Genomic DNA, 20,433 nt, shown 5'->3' on the forward strand with positions numbered 1-20,433 from the left:
TGAACTCTGGTGCTCTGTTGATGAGAGTTGTCCAATGTGTATGGAAAGTTATTTGGGGGCTTCTTATAAGTTTAAAACTTACCTCCCCTATGAGCCAGCAATGCCATCTTTAAATATCCAAGAGAAATGAAAACATACATCTGCAAAAAAGACTTGCTTAGGAAAATGAATATTAGCTTTATTTATAATATCCCCATACTGGACATGCCTCATATACCCGTATATAAATGAATGGACAAATGATGTGCTGTATAGTCTTGCCATAGAATACTACTCAGCAATAAAGAAAGGAAGACTACAGCCTCGTACCAGTGGCTCACGTCTATAATCCTAGCTACTCAGGAGGTGGAGATCTGAGGATCACTGTTTAAAGCTAGCCTGGGCAGGAAACATCTCTGAGACTCTTATCTCTGATTATTCACTAAAAAGCCTGGAAGTGGGGCTGTGGCTCAAATGGTAGAATGCTAGCTTTGAGCACAAAAGCTCAGGGACAGCATCCAGTCCGAGTTCACACCCCAGACAGGCATTTATTTAAAAAAAAAACAAAAACACCAATAAAGGAAGATTATGGATCTATAAAGTGGCACAGATAGATCCAGAAAACATATTGAGTAGAATAAGACATCCCAATAGAGTCTATACTATGAGAGTCCATCTCCATGAAGTTCAATACCAGAGAACAATTAACCTACGGTAATTGAAATCAGGCACAAAGGGATGGGTACAGTCTGTAATAGGACATGAGGGAACTTTCAGGAGTGATGGAAATATTCTACACTTAATTTGGATGTTTACACAGGTGTGTATATATTTGTCAAAACCCATCATTATCCAGTAACAGCCTTTATGTTTCGTTGTAAGCAAAGTCCTACCTCAATGAAAATGACCCAGAGTATCAACTAAGGACTATCCATAAATGATCACAAGCACTTCAGTTGTCTTCATCGTTTATTCTATGAAGACCACAGAGAGCGAGAGGGTGCTTGGGCCATGGACCCGAGCCTTGCCTGGCTTGGGATGAGTCCTGGCTCACAAGTACAGAGGTAGTGTGCTTTTACGATCCACCTCATATTGGGACATCATGGAGGTCTAAGTCAAAACCTATATATAACAGAAAAATTATTCTAATGCAAAATACCATTTTTAACCAGTGACACATGTACCAGAAGTTTTGATATTAGTCACAGATGGCCCAAATTACTGAGTTCTAAACAATGACGCCATATCCCGGTGTCATGGGTTTGCTTAGTGATGATGGTGGTCTTCTTTGTGCTACATTTTATGATATGGCACATTCCCATGCTTGTACCATTGTGCATTGTGCTTTGAGAACTATTAATGTATGTTTGTAATAAGAATCAAATGTTTGCAAAGCCCCTGAAGTACCTCCCACGATGAAAACCACTGGTCTAACTACAGTAACTGTGTTGGAGGCCCGGGAGGCTGCCTTCTGTTTATGCTAAATAGCTTTGTTAATGGCTGGTCTTAAGTGTTAACAGTTTAGTGGTAATGGGTAAACTGGCAGTCTGGGAGACTAAATGACTCCTGTTAAAAAATTGATAATGGCTTCCTGGGCAGAAGCGAAGGACAGATAAGTACAGAGAAGCCATAAGCTGTCCAGTGAATCTACGGCTGTTGGCATGTGTCACCATCACTATTTGAACCCCATTGGGGCTGAGCATTTTGGTAAGCCACTCACATTTTCTGGGCCTCAGTTTCCTCATATTCCCTGACTAAGTCATTGGGCTAAGCACGGCACTTCTCAGAATGTTAACGTGCACACAAGTCATGAGGAAGTCTTGTTACAATATAGGCTGTGGTCTGGTGGTGGGGGTGGGGGTGGGAAGGAGTAGGGGTGGGGAGGGCTAGCGTTCTGCATTTCTAATAAACTCAGGGATGATGCCACTACTGCAGTGGGAGAATCCCAGGTAGAAGAGCCAGAGGCCTGGGTTTCAATCCACTGACTTCTTAGTGGGCTTATCAATGAAACGTCAGTTAGTATTGAGTGAACAGCAGATGGGAATAGAAAAGAAATGCAGATCTTTCTGGACTATGCCACTCAATATGGTGGTTCCTGGTCTCACCACAACATTCAGGTCTATACGACCCTATTTCTAGCACTTAATAGCCATCTCTGGTGAATATTGGCTGGTGTGTTATAGTGGAGCAGAATCAACATTCCCTTAATCACAGAAAATTCTATAATATACCATGGGGAAGAGTTCTCAACTCAGGTACAGTCTGGAACCTGGGAGCTGGATGGTCTTTCAGAGCAAGGAATCTCTCACACAAGTCTACTGTTATGCTAGGTGAAGCTGGACACTGCATTTATTGCTGAGACTTAGAAAGGCCCATCTCGATTGAATTAGAGTCATTCTAACTGTTCCCAATCTGCTCTGCTGAGCACCTGTTGTTGGGTCTCTGACTTCATGCACCCTATCTCTCTATTCCATCCGTTGGATACCTAGCATGTGTCGTTTACACTGGAGTTTGCCAGGCTGGGGAGTCTCCAGGAAGATTGGAGCTCGGAGGAACCCTACTCTGTTGCTTTCTAAGTCACATTCTGTGCAGGCTGTGGCACCCTGGCTTCGAGCATCTTCGGCGGCTTCAATCAGATCAATCAGACCACCATGTACGTTCTCTGTTTAGATATTGGTTTCTTTGACAACACGTTTCTGGGAAGAATTGATTGGACTTTCACAGAAAATTTCAAATCCACCCATTCAAACCCATTCCATTCCAAATTAATGAAATGGAAGCATAGGGAGTCTAAAGGTCTGACCTTCCAAGGTCATACCACCCATTAATTGGCTGTCTGAAGTTAGAAGTGGAGACTCCTGACCCAGGCAGCAGTTCCTCTGCCAGGTCACTTTGTGAACTCTGTGTCTGGTGACTCTAGCTGCCACTGGCTTGTAGAGAGGAACACAAAGCCTGAGGAATTTCTAGAAGACCTGCTGGTCCAGAGCTTGGGGCACTCCCAAGAAGCCAGGTTGTGAAGGGAATCTCAGATTGTAACAGCTTTTTGGGAACTGAGAACATGAGGGGACCTCCAAGGAAGGATGTGTGCTGCCTTAAGACATCCAGGTGTATAAATTGGAGCTGACAGTCTCTCTCCAACCAGCTTTCTGGATGCCCAGGGCTTGCCAATTCCAAGGACCAGGAAAGAACCACCAGAAGATAGTTTGATTTTTCCTCATCCTAGACCTGACCCCCATGTCTCAAGCTGGACTGGAATAGGGCTCATTTCTAGCCTCCGACTAGAGCTAAGTGCTTTTCTATTGTTGGCCTCATTAACTATACAATGATGATTGCTGACTCCCTAGCCGGCTGTCTTTCTGCTTTTTGTTTTTATAGTAGATCTTTCTTGAGGTTCTATCTGTCCCTCTGGTAACACTTCATCTCTATATTCACACATGCTAACCATATGCCAAGGCACAGAAGTTTCTGAGTTTCTTGTGAGTGGCCCAGATGAGGGATTGGATCCAGTTAGGCCACTGGCTCTAAGTGGGGATGGTTTGAGAAGGCTGGAGAAATAAACTTTGACAGTTGAGCGTTGCTGTTAAATTGTGTTCTGCCCCAGAGACTTGGGGCTGCATATTCCAGATATACAACAATTCTTCATAAAAGGGTTTACCAGACCTGTACAATTTAGGTAAATTTGAAATTGATTCCAAATTTAGAAGCTTCTTTGCTTATTTCAAATATAAAGATTATCTATTGGCATATGCATAATGCACAGACTTCCAGGAAACCATGAGGGTATTGATACAAAGGGGTTGACACATCCCAGAGGCTTTCTCTGATATCTGTATGACTGGGAGTTCTACACCCTCCCCCATACATAAACACACAGTTGGATTTGAAGGCAGTCAAGTGGCTCATCCCAATGGTTTGGCCATCCCTGGGATGGTTTGGGAATGACAAAAAGCGATGTAGATAGAGATCAGGTCGACAGTGTCCACCCTTCTCTCTGGCTGGCTTGCTTGTCCCTTTCTGGAAGATTTGTGACAGTTAGTATTGGCTGGAACACTCAAGATGCATTTAACTTCTTTTTCCTTTGTTTCTGTCCCCTACACTCCAGAAAGCCAAGGAACCTCAATTTCTAACATTATGGTGGTCATTTGAAATCTTTATGGACAATTGGATGTTGTCAGATTCTGGGGAATAGTTTTGTTCCTGAATAACAACAACAACAATAAGAACAACAAGAAAAACAACAGCAACAAGTAAGACTGCAGAAAAGGAACATTTGTCTTTATTTTTAAAAACTGATCTCCCTACTGCCTGCTTGCAATATAGAAACAGTAGCCTTTTTGCAACCATGAGATTGAGAATGAAAGGTCCACATTAAAGCTGGCAGAACAAAGACAGAAGGAGCCTGCTTCCCTAGTAACAGTTCTGAACAACTGTGCGTCCTTTGAATTGCTACCCTGGCATCTTATCATAAGGCAAACCAAATCTACCTCTTGAAGTTACTGACAGTTGGATTTGGACTTGCTCTCAAGTACATTGGTCGCTGGTACAGGAAGAATGAGGAATGGTTTTTACCCCACTTACCCGCAGTGCACTTCTGGGGTGAGAAGTCATGTGATTACCAGTGAGGACCCCAGATTTGAAGCCAGAATTGCAGTGTAACAGATTTTTGAAACAGCTTTTGCTGAAAAGCTGACTTCTTGCATGGTTTTTCGAATATCTAAAGGGTAATTGAAAACAGGGCAAACACTTGGCATTCCTGCCTCCATTTTGTTATCTGTGTCATTTGCTTTGAGCTGGTTTCTCTTGTGATTTCTTTGTAGAGTCTCTAGAAGTGAGGTAAGATAGTCTTGGTGAATAAAAATCCTGTGACAGAAGTGGAACCTACCCTCTGCCTGGCAGGAATGACTTTCTTATTGTAACAAGGTACCACCCAACCAATCCTGCTGATCATAGCCTATGATCACAACCACACACTGACTGGGGCTGGTTAATAATTGTGGAACCTCTCTCCTTTGCCTCTTCTTCCTCTATTTTAACCTGAAGCTTATGTTTATACCTAGAAGATAGGCTGAAGTGCTTGCTTTGTCTCTTCTCATGGTGAGCCTGTGTGTGGTAAATTTCCTTTCTTTGCCCTTCATGACTATTTGGAGCATTGGGGTAACATGTGGAACTTCTTGAGTTTGGGCCACTGGCCTAAAACTCCAGCTACATTAGGTCCTGTCTTGAATTTGCCATAGAGTGGGACTCCACTGGGAAATTAGAACCATGAATCCCATAGGTCTTTTTGGGTAATCTTTTATGTCCATATCTTCTTTGGTCAAACAATGGTATCCAACCATTTCTGACTTTTTCTTTTTAGGACTACATAAAGGTCTCCCAGCTACTGGTAGGATAAACTTCAATATGTTTTCTCCTGCTACCACCAAAGCCCTTCCATCGATGACATTCTGCCAGTTTTCAACAGAGAGTGAGATTATCAACCAGGAGAAATAACAGCCCCTTGCTGTTCTAATTCATTGAGTGTTGGAGTAGTTGGTTATGCAGCAATGGGCAATTCATGCAAGGACTTGTTTCCCATTTCAGATGCCTAGTCCCCCAGATGCCTGGGAAGGCAGTGGAGTTCCCCTTTGCAAGGTGCAACTTACCTGGGAGCCCCAAAGTGAACTTCCTACATCTGAGCTGGAACGCAGCAGGTGTTTGCTAGCTCTCCTTAGAGTCCCCTGGTCCTGCTCACACAGCGGCCTACTCCCCATGGATTTGAGAGGATGTGGCCAGAACAGCTGGTGAGAACAGCTGCAAGATGGAAAGACTTTGAGTGGGTCATTGTTTAGATGTCATGAGTAGAGGGGAGGCAGATGGGCACTGGGTGGCCCTTTCCTTAGGGACCACTCTCAGCACACAGGTGTTCTCCACTTCCTTGAGCTAACCACATGGTTTTCTATCTTTATCTTCACCCAGAACACCTCACCTCTCTTATCTGCTGTGTCATTTTAAAGACACATTCACAAGCTCTGCAAGGCTGTTTAAACAGGTCTGGGTAGAGCAGTTCAAGCTCATTCTGCCCCCACACTGCCCCCCCTCCTCAGAACATTTTTACCTGTTACTTTAGCCTGACCAATTTTGGAGGTGTTTCTCTAGTAGGATTTGATGGAACTGAATGTAACAGGAAGTTCTACAATGACAGCATTGTAAACAAGCTAGGCATCTTCTTCTTCTACACAAGGAAGCTGGAGTCTATGAATATAAGACTTGGGGATGTCCCATGAATAATATTGGTTCTGTGCTCTACTATGTGGAAGCTTCATTTGGAAGGTAATCTCAAAGTCAAAGGTGGATGCTAAAGATCCACATTTCATATCCATATCCCAGCTTGTTGGATAAAGGAAGGTTAGAAAGCGCACAGCCCTTCCTTTAAAACACATTCTTCAGAGGTTGTATATTTTATGTCTGCCTTTGGCCAGAACTTCAGGTAAAGCTAGGAAATACAACCTTTAAACCTTGCTAAAAACATAATCCACACTTCCACATTTCCCCCATAATGACCACCGCTATACCTGACTCATGGTAGATGTTTAATGAATAGTGACCCAGCAATTCTGCTTGCTGACTGGAGGCCAGTTCCTCTGGGAAGAGTAATACAATTCATTATTTATAACAGTATAAATTTGTATCTGGCTTCCAAGTTCTGCCTCCTTGCCTTTCTATATTTCTCTTTAACTTTTTTTAATACCTTGTCTCCTTTGCTCCTGGGTTTCTAGACCTTTACTATCGTCAAACCACCTCACAAGCTTTGCTTACCTGCTGCTTATGAGTCAGCCAGGGAGAGTCTCACTGGGAGGGGTTATACTGCTCCTACTGGTGAAGAAGATGGCGGTGGTATGGGGAAGGAGAAGGGATAAAGGCTGTGTATTTGAATTAGAAGTCAGAAAACTTGTATTTCAGTGTTCATTTGGCCACAAGGCAAATCTGTAACTTCGAAAAAGAAAACCTTTTTTAATAAAATTACTTTTACCTTGATCTATTCAATGTAATATATTTATATCCTCTCCTAGAGGGGCAAAACATAGAAGAGCAAAACAAAACCATGTCTTTTTTATGCATGCATGCATATGATATATTTACAAAGCTTTGTATGCGCAAGAGGAACAAACAGGCAAGCAAAGAGACTCTGTAAATCCGGCTCCATCATAGCTGGTTTCCAAACAGGAACTGGATTGAAAAGGTAGGAGGAGCTTTGTCTGCACCATCTTCCTCTTCCTGGTTGTGTTTTCTAGCCACTCCTAGGCTGCAGCTCGGAGTTGGGAAGGGCTTCTGATCTGGGTATCACTCCTGAGCATTTCTTCTTATGCACCAGATTGACAGGGTGATGGATGCTGTTGCCATTGCCCTGTGATGGTGAAATGTTTGGTCCACTGGTCATGGAGCCTCCTTGTCATTGCAAAGTCTTAGAAGCTTGACAGATGTGAGCCAAGGTGGCCTGCAGGGCTCTCGGGGTCGGCTAGCTTGGTATCAACTCTTCCAGTGTTTGGGGCACTGCTTAGCCTCGGAAGTATTTACTATGTCATAGAAGTTCAGAAAATAGGAGATAAATGTCAGAGGTTTCTGGGTGTCTACACTTCCAGACAGCTGGCAAACTGTGAACTGTACTGGCTAGCTCTGTAACTCTCTATTTCTTCTCCCTGCCTGGGGCTGTGGCAGAGTAGAGAGAAAAGGTTTTTTTTTTTTTTTTTCTAGAACGCCAATGAGTGTCAGGAAAGTTCCTCCAACTCAGCCCCTCCCAGCTCTTCTGCACGTGCAGCAATGGGGATATTTTCTATCATTGACTTGGCTCTGGGAGGATCAGAGAGGTCAGATGATTTGCCAGGGTTCTGGAAGGCTACATTCACTGAGGAGGGGCTGGAATGAAGAAGAATCCAGGAGCAGACTGACAGGAGTGAAGTTACAGGAAAGCATGCCTTGGCATTGGGTCCCAGCTGGAGGTGGGTTGTAGACTAGTTACCAACATCTTAACAACGGAAGCAGAGAAGTGCACAGCATCCACAGTGTCCTCAGGAAAGATCCAGAGCCTCTCCCACCTGCTGGCTGGGGAGAGCAGAACATTTGCTTCCATGGTCTGGGCTAAGGTACAGTACTGACTGGCTTTTACCTGCCCATAAGCATCTACCAGGTATGCCTTCTTGCTTTATCTGGCAAAGGATTAGGTGCAGGGACGATTTCAGTGGAAGTTAATGCAGACAACAACCACAACTACTTTTAACTTGGATCGACAATAGAGTCCTTCGCCTTTTCCCTCAAACCCATTTACTTGTGTATTTTCTCCCTGTTGGTCCCTGGATTCTTAAGTCTGGCCAGAAGTAAGAAAGATCCTTGATCTAGGAAAGGAGATAAGAATTAAGGATTTGTTATGCTTGGGAGCTCTGAAAGAGAATTTCCATTCTATATTCTAGAGGGAACAGACATGCAGGGAAAGGGTGAGCTGAAATCCTTTGTATCCCACCTGCCAGGCCTGTGGTATGTCCTCAGGATGATGACGAGTGGAAAGCCAAGATATCAGCTGGGAAAAGTAGCTCTGCTCAGCCTGCCTAACCCTGGGTCAGGCTGCAAAGAAGGAGGATACTCCCACTAGGAGGTAGCAGGATACATCCAGACATGCTGTTCAAACATGTGAAGTCCTTACAATGTAAAATCATGAATATGAAAGAGCCTTGAGGACCAGGAGGCTCTACCAAGAAGAGTTAGTGGTGAGGCCAGACATGCCAGGAGACAGACACCCTCCTGTATCACCGTCGATCACCGTCGTCTTCATTGTGGGTTGAGGGTTTTCACCTTTCTGGTGCAAACCCACACTCAATACTGCTCATAAGGCCTTGCTGTTATCCGTGCTGGGATAAAGCTCCTCCATCGGCGTCACTTGTACATCTCCCTGAGTTGCATCTGGCAGCAGCAGCTGAAGAACTTCCCCACTTCACACTCCCACTGCACCAGACTGTTGTGCTTCTCTTGGCAGGGTGGGCCATGCATGCCCCCACCCCTGGATTCATGTTGCTTTCCAGGCTTGAACTGTCAGTTTCCTTCCTACTCAACATCTTCTCCTCAATCTCACCTCCAGATTTGACTCATTCATCTTGTCCTTTCGAAATCCTGCCCATTTTCTCCACTGACCATCCAGCTAAGTTATGTCCTTCTTGTATAATTCAGAGGTTGCTTTTCTTTTCTTTTCTTTTTTTGGTCCGGTCATGGGGCCTGAACTCTGGGCCTGGGTGCTGTCCCTCAGCTCTTAAGCTCAAGGCAAGCACTCTACCACCGAGCCACCTTCCCAGCCCAGAGGTTGCTTTTCTTTTTGACAACTCTTTCTCCCATCTCCCATTACTACAGATGCCAATGGGACAGGGACCCCTTTCACTCTCGGTGGGTTTCTGTGGAGAGTGAGGAGTATGGGAAGTGATTCCGGAAAGCCTGTTTTGTTGAACTGAACTGCTCTGCTATTACTTGGGAAAGCCAGACTGAGGGGTTGAGAGACTCTGCATGGACTTGATCTTGAGTTATGAGTAGGGGTTTAAGAAGAGAAAAGGAAGGGATACTTGCTCTGATAAGGAAACGTGTACACAAGGGGAAGGGGTGTGAAACTGGTGCCTTGACCAGTTTCAACTCAGGATGCAATGGTAACTATTATATATGCAGTTGATTCGTTTATAGGGTGTTTAGTAAAATGCTATTCTGGATGTATCTGTGAGGACTTTCGCTAGAGTATGAGGTTGACATTTCCTAAGTAGACTGAATGAAGCACATTGCCCTTCCCTCTGTGGCTAGGCCTCATCTACTCATTTGAAGGCCTGAATAGGACAAGGCTGAGAGAGGTGGAGGGCTACATGGGCCTCTTCTTGTCTTTGGACTTGAACTGAAACCTTGGCTCTTCTTGAGGCCAGAGCTTGCTGGAGCTATACCATCAGCTCTCCTGTATGACTTCCCAGCTTTATGGACTGTGGATCTTGGGACTTCTCAGTTTCCATAATCACCTGAGCTAATTTCTAAAACTACGTCTTTTCTCTCTAGACAAATGCTGCTTTGCTAATTTTCTGGAAAGCACTGATGAATGTGAAAGGAGACGTCCAAGGAGGTTGTGAGCACAGGGAAGCAAAAGGGTTCACATAGTGCTTTGATTTCACACACTGTATCAGGGCATCTGGAAGGCCTTTGTCAGCTGCCCCGAGCTCCAGGCCTATCTCTTGTTCTTGTGACTGTGGCTTGGTTCCTGCCTCATGCATGGGCTTGAGGTGTTAGGTGCTGAGGTGTGTTGCGCTGTGGATACTGGCTGTAGGTGGATTCTGGAGACTCTTTCCATAATTGGGCCTCACATGCCAGATTATGGGTTCACCACAAGATGAACAGACAGCCTTGGACTTCTAGGTGGTTGTACTTCCTCTGCTCTTGGCTTTTCTCCTGTACTATAGGGATGCCTTTCTTGAATAGTCCACCTGCCCCAGTTCCAAGAGGAATTAAAGGCAGGATTTGCATGTAGATTTGGACAGTGTTTCAAAACTGGGTAACATTCCAGTGAGGTGGGAACAGCTGGCTCTGGAATCCCAGAACCAGGAGGGAAGAGGAGATGGGGAGAAACCACTACAGCTTTTTGTTCCAGCTTTCCCACCCAGCAGTGTTGTATCTCAGATGAAGCCTTGGGAGGTATTGTTTTGTCTTAATAAGGGGGGTCTCTTTACAGTCTTACATTTGGCAAGGCCATATTCTTGGCAAGGACAAATGCAATTTCCCCTAGATTTTGGAGTCAGTCCTAGGTTTGAGTTTTGGCTCTCCCACTGCATAGCTGTGGGCCTGGGGTAATCTCCTTTGGGTCTCTGTGGGATGGACACTGTGCTTTTCTCCCAGGCTGGCTGCACAGACCATCTAATGAGGTGCAAATGTTGAAGCTAATAGCATGTAGGCTGTGTTCTGTCATGGCATAGCCTTCTCCCAGATTTGCAGGAAACCTTTCTAGGTAAGTGATTTATCCATTTCTATGAGATCCCTTATGAATTCATGCCTTCCTTTATCTCATTTATTCTGAATATGCTTGCTTCCTTTCCCACTGTGGTGTCTGCATGAGCAATTGTGGTGGTCCTGGCTTGATGGGGGTGGGGGTGGGGTGGGATTGGAGAAGGATGGAGGTCCCCTGAGAATCCTGTAGCCAGGTAAGACCAGTGAGAATAGACTGAGCATTCCAACTGACTTTCAGCAAAAAGCTAGGCTTCTGTATGTCTAGATCCATCCTAATGCTAACCCAGAACTGTGACTTTTCAAATGCATCTTTTATGCCTGATCCATAGATGGACAGGCCTGAGAGAGGCCAAATCATGGTGCAGGGGAGAGAAAGAGCATTCAAATCCAGCCATTGAGGGGGTTTCTCGACTAGTCGCTCTCACTTACATTGGCACTTGCCATCTGTCCATCCATGTATCCACCCCTCCTGTCTATCAATCCATCCATCCATCCATCCACCCACCCACCCAACCACCCATGCCTACCTGCACTTATTCAGAGATATCTTAGTCTCAGTTCTCTTCTCAAGGTCTCAGTCAAGTGTAGGAATGGAGGATAGCTAAGAGTGCGGAAGTTAGTTGAGCTGAGTGCTAAATGGTGCAATAGGACACATGTATTAAGCAGGGATATCAGAACAGAGGAGTGCATTCTCAGGCAAGTTAATGGTAAACTTAGTCTTTAAGGACAAGCGGGATTGTCCAACACAATAAAGATTGTAAGGAGTGGGGACAGGGTACCTGAAACAAGTTGGGGGCAAGTTGTACGCAACATGGGTTGTGTACAAGGGTTGGGAATGGGTCAGACTGGCTGGAGAGAGGAGACAGTGACAGAGCTAGGTGTACGGGACTGAGTGGTCTCGATCTCAAGGTCCACTGTGCAGCCACCTCATCTATCTGTGCACCAACGCCCCGCCAGGCCTCGTCACCACCCCTTAGGCATTGTCTGGGTGAGACACAGGTACTGGATTGGCAGCTTGCTTACGGTTTCCTTAATAGCAAGACTTCCCTTCGCCTGGGACTCACCCACAGTACAGGCTCTTGCAGAACACAGCCTGCTGGCTGTTGCTGATGTCTCTCAGACAGCCTGATCACGTGAATGCTCTGTGGCGGTGGGATGGAGGGATGGGAAAGCGGATGGGTTATAGCAGCTCATCTTCTGGAAGTTAGAAGACATCGGTTCATCCCTTGGGTTACTTCTTCTGAGAAAGGACAGAGAGAATTGTATCCAGCATTGTATCCATTGTCTTCAACAATGGTCCCTTCCCCATTATTTGGGTGGATTTTACTTTTCTTGTGTTTAACCTTGCTTCCAGATATGGCTATTGAGTTTTCTTCTTACAGATAATACAGTATATAAACACGTTCCTATGGGATAGGGCCTGCTTAAGCCAACAAGAGAGAGAAATTGGGCTGCATGCATCTCTCAGCACCTGCCTCAGGACTGTGTAAGGCTGGACCAGACCACAGGGGTCATTTTTGGATGAATGAATGGAGAGTTCCCCACTCCCATGTGTTTTTTTTTAACCTTAGCCTAAACAGATTTTCTTTGTTCCTTTCAAAACCAAGCATGTTGGCTCAAATCTGTAATCCCAGCTACTTGGAGACTGGAGCATCATGGTACCAGATTAGCCCAAACAAAAAGCCAGAACCTCTATGTCAATCAACAAACAAGAGGGGGAGTGTGGTTGGAGTGTCTGTCATCCTAGCTCTAGGCAAAAGGATTAAAGTTTGAGGCCAGCCTCAGGTAATTAAGATATTACCCAAACAATAATGAAAGCATAAAAGACTGGAAAATGGCTGAGGTGGTAGAGCACCTGCTTCACAAGTATGAATCCCTGAGTTCTAACCCCAGCATCATAAGAAAGGAAATTTCTGAGACCCCATTCTTTTTCTTTTTCTTATTGAGAAAAGGGACTCTACCCTGTACAGGCTGATTCACCATCTTCCAGCTACAGGAACCATACCAGGATGGAAATCCTTGAGAATCTTGAATGACTATTTCCTTCCCCGGGTAGTGGAAGACGGCAATCCATGCCTTTATCTATAGAAGTGTTCACAGTTCACCTTAGAAACCCCACATGGGACAAATGATGCTAATTTATGCATATTTCAGGCAGCTAATGCTGTACCCTAGTGAGCCATGCATAGCTTTGTAAGTTCAAAGTGAACCTTCCAACAATAGAAGTGGAATTTTAATTGACAAATGGCAAAGGCAGGCATCTGGCAGATGTGGCTTGGGGGGAGGAGGGACTGATCTATTCCTGAGTCACCTAAAGTACTCTACCCATTGTATCAGATTCTTATTTAAATGAGATTTAACTTCTTTGTTTTTCTAATAAAAAGAAAACTGCCTGCATTTGCATTGTGTTTCAATGAACTGAGATTTCTTTCCTTGCTCTCTCTTAAAAAAAAAACAATTGATTTATATTTCATGCAATATTACCTAACATTCAGGAGCTCATTTGAATAAACGATTCATCAGAATTTCTTGTTTTGAGGGATGCTCTAGCTCATGTCTGCCTGGTGTCCCATCAACTCCCTTCCTAATACTCAAATGTTGTGCAGCAATATGGTATAGCCAATATGGTGGATGGAGAGCCAAGGCAAGTCACTTTTAACTAAAGCTACAAAAGATGGGATTATCCATAGAGGCACTTGATGGATGGATCCCATCCCTAGTGGGAGGTGGGGGCAGGAAAGTCAAAAGGTGGCACTATTACTGTATTGAGAGTCAGAAAGTCCCAGCAAGCATGCGCTCATGGAACAATATATTTATGGATGACTTTGGGTGGGAGAAATCTGTAGGTCTTTCTTTTCTGATTTCAAACACAGATGCAAAGCTGACCACAGATGTTGGAGGCCTGTGAAAAGTGCAAGGTTCTGATTAATCCTTGCCCAAGACTAAAGGGTACCATCAACCAACATGGCACCTTCATGCTTGGTGGTATGGTTAGAGTTAGAATGGCCAGCATCATTCAATGAGTATGGGATCACAGAAGGTCCTATTGGAAAAGCCATGAGCTTTCTAGACAGCAGCTGGGAAAGGGTTCTGTTAGGACTTCCTGGGCTAGCTTTGAACCATCATCCTCAGATTAAATGTGTCTTTATAAGGACAGAGAGAAGCTATAGCCAACCCTGGGTCTTGCAGCTGGCATTTCAAGGTGGCAGTGCCTTCTGGTTTATTCTCCAATGAGCAGGAAAATGTTCTTCTCTTTCTCCCTGGGGCCTCTGGCAGAATCCACCTCAGAACAGCTGTCAATTGCTAGAAGGTTCCTCTGATCAGTATGTTCCCCATGGGGCTCTTCTATTATTATTGTAAAATATTAACAGAACTAATTAAATATAGAGGTATACTCCAGCTCTAATCTGTGTCTTCTCATCTCTCTTCCCCGCACTCCCTCTTCCCACTATGCCTGAGTGTGTATTGTCCAGGCAAGGGAGGAGGGAAGGAGAAAACCAGGCTAGATAACACAGAATTGGTATGCTGGGCGAAGGCTGCGGACACAAGGGACTTCTTTTAATCCAGTCCATTAATCAATTTCTACGAAGAAATTGAATTAACTGTCTTTCATCAACATCACATCCCAGGACTTGAAAACACAGCATGCACACAGGAATGTAAATGCTGCAGCAGGTGTTGCCTCCCTGATCTAGTAGGTGAACCAGTGGGGCTTGTGTTCTTGTTCTGTGGATCCAGTACATGGAGAAGAGAAGGCCTGAAAGCCCACTGGGGCTGGCCTTGAACCTGGCCTTCTGGGGAGATACTAAAGGGATTCTCTGGTTTCCTTCACTTCATCTCTGGGCAGCCATCTCTCCTAGTGAAACATGCTCCACTGACTATCCTTCTACTGAATATCTTTTTTTCTTTGGTCTAGCGTTGAACAACACAACAACAAAAAGCCAACCAGCCTGTGCTCTATGGCACCCCTACCTACTCCCTTTATACCTGCTGAGAGCAAACGCTTTCATTGGGTCAACAGGATCTGGTTTGTAGGGAGATAGCTATCCATTTGAGAATGAAAGAATCTTTCTCAGACTCTGAGAGAAAATGGGGATGCTTTATTTTTTACCAATAGGCAAATAAAAATTCTATATATTTATGGCATACAATGGGATGTTTTGCAATATGCAATTGAGCTAATTAGCATCTTCATGATCTCATACTTACCACTTATTTGTGCTCATCACATTTAAAATCTACTCTCTTAGCAGTTTTCAAGTATATGATACATTATTACTAGCTATAGTTACTATGATGCACAATAGATCTCTAGATCTCTCTTTGATGTGTGTGCTGGTACTGAGGCTTGAATTCCGGGCCTCACACATTTTCTGGGCTTTTCTGATCACAGAAGACACTTTATCACTTGAGCCACAGCTCCAATTGGGTCCCTTGAGATTAAAAAAAAAGTCTCTCAGATTCATCTATTCAGGCTTGCTTTGAACCTCAGATCTTAGCCTTTTTGAGTAGCTAGAATTATAGGCGTGAGCCACTACCACCATGTTGCAATAGATCTCTTGAGTTGATTCTTACTGTCTAAATGTCATTAATACACTTTGGCCAACATTGTTTCAATATTTTAACCCTCTCTCCTAGCCTCTGTAACTACCATTCTTTTTGCTTCTGAATTCTGCTGTTTTTTATTTTATATACAAGTAAAAGCATATGGTGTGTATCTGTCCAAAGAAAGAGGTCAACCACAGGAGAGGTGTCCTGTAGAGATTTGTGTAAAACAGATTCGCATGCACTGATTACAAACTTGTATGAGCCCAGTGAGGTAGAACACCCATGCATACAAGTTACGCAAAGCAGGTTTGTTACTTGTAGATAAGCAGCAAGGGACAACACAATCCCAGAATGCATTGTGAGCCTATCTCCCAAGGCCCAGGAAAGTTGCTTGAGGAGACCAAAATCTCACTGTGTTATGTGTTCCACTTACACCATTGCTGAGGGATTCTGACAAGTACTCTTCCCTGTGTTTTATACTCTGGGGAAACAGGTCTTGCTGTGCTGAAGTGTTGAAGAGCCGGGGTGGGGTGGGGAGAGAGAGGGAGGGGGGCAGGCACTGTAACAGAGCTTGTGCTATTTTGGTTAGTCCCTCCTTTGTCTAAGAATGTTTCATTCTGAGAATATTCTGTATTTATTCTGAAGAGCTACCCGCAAGAGCTAGGAGAACTATATTGGTTCAAGGCCACCTGGAACACTGTGTGCAATTTTGACACTTCATTTTTTTTTAACCAGTTAACTAATTGATATTTCTAGGCTATTTGTAGGGTGTCAGGATCTTTGTGCCGGATCTTAAGAGCATCAAGGTGAAAAAACAAAATTCAGTGGTTTCCTTGGAGATGCTAATCATCTATTTATTGGTAGAGACCAGAACAAGAACCTACAACACCTCTGATTTACACCTGTGCAAGTGAAAGCTTGCAGTCTATGGGGTGGATGAGGGAATCAAGGATGAAGTGTTTTCCTGGCATATATGGCCAAGAAAGGCCTCATCAAAAAGGTGGAAAAAGAAAGCAGACCATTTGCTCTAGGAAGAGAGGGATTGGAAGTAGACACAGGAGGAAAGTCTCTTGTCCTTTCTCTTACTTCATTCTCCATTCAACAACCACAGAAAATACAACCGTGGTATTCCCTTGCTCAGAATTTCAGAGCCTCTGTGCTGCCCTTGGAATAGCATGAAACTTTCTTTACCAGGGAGATCTCGCTAGTCCATATTTATTCCCTGATGGTCACCCCAGGGAAGGCTGGTATAGTTTCATTGAGCCAAGTCCAGCCTCAAAGAGGGAACACATGTCTGCAGTGGTGAGGAGTTCTCCAGGAGACATTGGATGAGGCTGCATGGCACACTAAAGGCTTTGGACTTGATCCTGCAGGCACAGGGAGTCATGGCAGGCTTATAGGCAAGGGACTAACTTAACTGGATTTGTGTTTTAGAAATACAACTGGAGGGCACTCGATTCCAGAGTTAACTACCCAGAATTGGCTCTTCTTTGATTTCCCAAGTTCTTCCTTTCCCAGTGACTCTGAGTGTGGGATAACAAATTTAGTGTTTTAGTGGTGGGCAGGCTTGTCGCTTTACATGTGTGCCTGTCTGTCTGTAATACCCACCTTAACTCTGCCCAGCCCTTCTTGAGGCTTTGTCATCTTCATGAGCAAGGAAGACTTTCAGTCTTTGTTTTGTGGCTACTTGGGGCTGTGGCCTGCTCCTTGCCTCAAGTCCTATGTCCTTCTCATTTCCTTGTTCATGCTGATCCCTCTGTTCAGAAGAGCCTTCCCAATCACCTTGGCTTTGTTGGTGATATCTGTCTTTCTAGGTCCAGATCAATACACTCTCCTCACTACTACAGGCCATCTTGCTTTATGTAACTCAGAAATCACTCATTGTTCTTGCCCTTCAGAGATCCCTACGACCAGAGGAACAGGCTATAGAGTTCACGCTTCTAAAAGGGAGGGAGGGGCAACTGAAGAGAAATGACTTGCTGGGGTCATGGATTGAGGGGAGCAGCAAAACCAGGATTGGAGTTCTGATGGTGTGTGAGTCAGCTTTCAGTTACTGCAACTGCACATGTAACAATAAACCTGAAAAGAGGAAAGGTTTTTATTTATGTTTATAGCTTTTGACCCCATTCAGGGTCTGTGGGAGGGCCACACATCATAGCAGGCTACGTGGTGGAGAACGTGGCTCCATTTATGGTAGCGAGGGAGCATGGATTGAGAGGGAGAGACTGGAGTCATACAGTTCCCAGTAGGGCAGTGGTGACTTGGGAACAAGCCCATTGGTCTTCGAAGCTCTGGATGACAGCTAGGTTGCTGCGGGCTTGCCTTCACATCTGGAGAAGTAGGGGTGGAGCAAAAGTAGGGGTGGAGTTGTGTCTGATGGTCACTAGAGGGAAAGTCACTGTGCAGGTGAAAAGCCTCTTACCACTCTTCCTGTGTCTTACCTGGATGAAGTCTAGTTGAATTCTAGTGGACTCATTTGTCCCTGTTTCTCTCTGTGTCTGTGACTGCATTCCTACACGCAGCTTCTGAAAAGGGGGCTGTGATGTGGTAGCTCTGGCCTTCACCTAGCTCAGGTGACAGGAGACATTCCACCAGGCTCCCCCATGCAGAAGGCAGTGCGGCCTTCTGTCCTTGCTTGTTTCAAGTGCCTTCTGTTCTTTGTGGAAAGAGTTCTCACATGAGCAGGCTGTATTCTCCAGGAAGCTGGGCTGATACCTTTAGAACATTCGCAGAAGCACATAGTCGAGGAGGATTTACAGAGCCAGGGACTTTGGGCAGCAACGTAAGATGCTGAGGAAAACGAATACACGTGTGGTGTTATTGAGCCTGCTCGCTCTTCGGTCATGAGTGCAGAGATGTGAGCAGAAGAACACTTCCCCGCCCTCCACCCCCTTCTTAGCTGGACTGACTGGGATCTCCTGCATTTTTTGGGGGGGGGGGTTCTAGTTCATGAAAGACACAATTCAGTGCATCATTTCTAATGAGAGAGAGAGAGAGAAAAACAACAACACATGAATCAGTTTCACTGCAGGTAGGCTTCTGAGGGGGCTAAGGCAAGGGGGTGACTGTGGAAGCCACCAGTCCTGCCATGTTCTTCCATATATATAGTTTGGTGTGGGAAGAACTCACCTTGGTGGCAGGGGATGAGCTTAGACCTGAGCCTTGGTGAACAGAAGGAAATAAGGCCTTGTTTGTGGGCTCACTGTGAGATGAGATGGAAGAGAGATGCCACAAGCATGGGGCTTTCTGAGCGGCTCCAAGGGAGCCTGTGGCCGTCCATGGCAACTCTGTACTTCCTCTAAGTCCCAGGATGCTGGGCATAGAGATGCTGGTGCAGGCAGCCAATGTGTGAATGTTTGATAAATGAATGAATACATGCATGGATGAAAGAGTATCTCTGCAGGGGTCTGGTTCTGAGAGACTGCAGGCTGTAGCCATATGCAGGAGAATATCCCTCCGCCTTCTTGTTCTTTTCATCCAGAATATTCCTGCACTAGAAGCAAGAGGGAAGCCAGGTGGGCCAAGACAGAAGTGTCTGAAATTAACTAGTATTTCTCGAGCATTCAGGTGCATACCTTTGATAAAAATTCAAAACCTACTAGTTTATTTATATTATTTGGTTAGGAAGCAAGACAATAGTGACTGTAAGATATCAACTTCACTATATATATATATTTTTTTCCTCCCCCTTTTTTTTTCTTTTAAAAACCCTGGGCAACTGACCTACTTTTTTATTCCCTTTGAACTCAACCAAGGCAGCTCTTCTTCAAAGCAGGGTTGTAACATTCAGGTTCTTTGCTTTATGTGGGTCGGGTGACTCTCTCAGTTACTAAAAAAGAAGATGAGCTGTGAATGCCATCTTTGAATGTTGCTTCGATGCTTGGAGCTGCTTCAGAATTCTTCTTTTAGCAAACTCCTTTGGCCTAAGTGCCTAAGCCATTGTGGTGAGCAGCGGAGTATGGCAAAGGTTAATATTTTGCCTATTGGATTTTCATCTTAATGACTATTAGGAAGGAACTGGGGACACAAAGCATCGAGTGGTAACTTCACCTGACAGGAGTTGGAGTGGAATGGGGGAGCTTCAACAAGAGAGCTCTTGTGCACCCATCAGGGGAGGAACCCTAGCCCCAGATCAGGGGATCAGTGCGTAAACAGGGTGATCTTAGCTAAGTCACAAACTCACGCACACATGCTCTTCATCTGCAAAGCTTTCCTGTATCCTTGGGGTGCGCTGGTACCTCTGTGATTTTGACATGGGCTGATTGAAGATATTGCAAGGAATTCTAAAACTAGAAATACCTTTCTTCCCAAGGACAACTCGTGTCTCTTTACTGTGTGAGCCTGTCATGGAACAGGATAGTGTGAATCCACTAGAAGTTAAACCACCTCTCCCAGGGTGACTTGAATCTCAGTGCTCAAATATCTCTTGAACTGGGTAAACCTCTAACTTGAAAAACTATCATTAAAAAGTCTGTTCTGATGTCACCCAAGCGGTGGACAAGAAGGCTGCCGGAACTGGCAAGGTCACCAAGTCTGCCCAGAAAGCTCAGAAGGCTAAATGAATATTACCCCTCACACCTGCCACCTCAGTCTTAACCAGTGGTGGAAGAACGATCTCAGAACTGTTTATCTCAATTGGCCGTTTAAGTTTAATAGTAAAAGACTGGTTAATGATAACAATGCATCGTAAAGCCTTCACAAGGAAAGGAAATGTTTTGTGGGCCATTTTTTTGTGTGTGGCAGTTTTAAGTTATTAGTTTTTTAAAAATCAGTACTTTTTAATGGAAACAACATGACCAAAAATCTGTCACAGAGTGTTGAGACCCATTAAAACAAAGTTTAATGAGAAAAAAAAAGGAAGTCTGTTCTTTGAGTGGGACATGAAGGTATTTGGGAGATTCTAGTTAAAAAGCACTT

General features: G+C 44.6%; 1 long non-coding RNA gene across 1 annotated transcript; it reads left to right on the top strand.

The window, feature by feature from the left end:
* The first annotated feature begins 1,441 nt into the window (after positions 1–1,441).
* LOC122096631 lies at positions 1,442–20,216 on the top strand. The gene is made up of 4 exons (XR_006145350.1): positions 1,442–1,452; positions 13,060–13,067; positions 17,082–17,085; positions 20,117–20,216. It is a non-coding gene; the product is annotated as an uncharacterized LOC122096631 (long non-coding RNA).
* Positions 20,217–20,433: the final 217 nt, after the last annotated feature.

This window comes from Dipodomys spectabilis, unplaced genomic scaffold, assembly GCF_019054845.1.
Source record: "Dipodomys spectabilis isolate Male_0828 unplaced genomic scaffold, ASM1905484v1 ptg000380l, whole genome shotgun sequence".
NCBI lineage: Eukaryota > Metazoa > Chordata > Mammalia > Rodentia > Heteromyidae > Dipodomys > Dipodomys spectabilis.